The sequence below is a fragment of the Callorhinus ursinus genome, unplaced genomic scaffold, assembly GCF_003265705.2.
Source record: "Callorhinus ursinus isolate GAN/ISIS: 27379988/994484 unplaced genomic scaffold, GSC_fseal_2.0 scaffold25, whole genome shotgun sequence".
Taxonomy (NCBI): Eukaryota; Metazoa; Chordata; class Mammalia; order Carnivora; family Otariidae; genus Callorhinus; species Callorhinus ursinus.
The window spans coordinates 38,098,182-38,099,934 of NW_027397087.1; positions in this window are offsets into that span (position 1 = coordinate 38,098,182).

Below are 1,753 nucleotides of genomic sequence, written 5' to 3' on the forward strand. Positions count from 1 at the left end.
CAACTGAGGCCTCCTCCTCTGAGTGCTAGTGCCAGCCCTGGCTAGGATCCCGGAGGGCTGGCTGCTTGTGCAGTCTCAGCAGATGGTCCCGAGCAGGGTCCCCAGCACCTGCTTTAGAAGGTGTTTGATCTCCTTCTCCCAGAAAAGCAGCTCCCTCCTTCCCACCGGCTCTGGCCCTGCCCCTCCTCCCACCCCTCAGGCCTCCTGCCCCCCACCCCAGGCCTCCCGCCTGTGCAGAATCAGAGAAGCCCACCCCACCCCCATCTCTCCAGCTCAGGCCCTCAGCCAGGCTGGGCCCCACATAGCACACAGGACGGCTTGTCTCCAGAGAAGCCTCTCCACCTCCCGAAACCATTTGCCCGAAACTTGATCTCCCTGGCCCTCAGAGTCACCTCTGGTGGAGAAGCCTGCACAGGGCTTTGATGGCTGAGTTTCCCCAGCTGTGGCCCTGGAAGGGCTCAGGAACCCCCTACCTACTCTCATTTGTCACCATCCATCACTCCCGGGGGGGCCGTGGCCTGATGAATTGCTCCAAGCCAGAGGGGAACCACCAGCTAAGCTTTTAATAACCCGCTGCTGCCCAGCTGCGCTGAGGGCCCTGACCACGGGAAGGGGCTCTGTCACACTTTCATGGGGCTTTGGGGCTTGAATTTCAGGAATGATCCATTCAAGGGGGAGAGCCTTCTCCTCAACTCTTCGTGGCCCAGTCCTGTCCAGGAGAAGGCTGGGGTTCTGGGGCCTGCTGTTCGTCCCAAGCACATTCCTGCAACCCCCAAGGCTGCAGGGACAGTGCGCCCATCTCTGTCGGCTGGAGGCGGGCTTGGGCTCACCATGCTCTCCCCTCCTCCTCCTAGAGGGGGTGCCCTGGAGGGGTAAACAGCACTGGGGAAGGAGAAGGGGGCTCAGAAGGTGTCGTGCTCTGGCAGGCAGGGAGGGGGAGGGAAGAGATAAAGATGGGGACCAGAAGCAGAGCCCTAAATCCCCCGGATACGGGGGGAGGCACCTTCCTCCTCCTCCAAGGAGAAACGGGGAACAGTCAACAAAAGGGTGGGGCAGCCTAAGGAAGACAGGCTTTAGGATGTGAGATCAGTTCCCCATGATGGTGAAGACTCCAGACAGAGGGCAAAGCCATGAGAAGAGATTTTACATAGAAAGGGGTAAACCCACAACTCAAAGAGAAAATTCACCTTTGGCCTCTTTTCAGGAAATCTAGAACATTTGCATACATATGCAGGGAAGATGCCCTGCATCTCCAAGGCCATTGGTAATGCAAAACTTGGCAACAAGCCCAATATCCATGGCTCAGCTTTGATAAGTCTGTACAGTAAGGTACTTGCTCATGGCCTGGCATGGTAAAACTTACAAGACATAGTGTCAAGTATAATAAACACGAATGCAAGTTGCTGAGCAATACATAAATGTTCCTTTAAGCTAGGTATGTGTGGGCATGCACGTGTGTGTGCGCGCGCGTGTGTAAATACATTAGAAAATGAACTGAGCAGACACACAGCAAATTGTTCATAGTGGTCACACTTGGGGAAGGAATGAGTTTGGGAAAATGAAGGGGGATTTTCATTTGCTTGAAATGTATATTTAAAATCTATCTGTCTGTCTATCTATTTCTCCATCTGGTAAATCAAAGGAAAATACTGTAAGGCTGTATTGAAGCCTGCTGTGTGAGAGATGCTGTGCAGGCATCACTGAGCTGTGTGAAACAGATTCGGTCCCCAGACTAGTACTGCACATCCCCCAG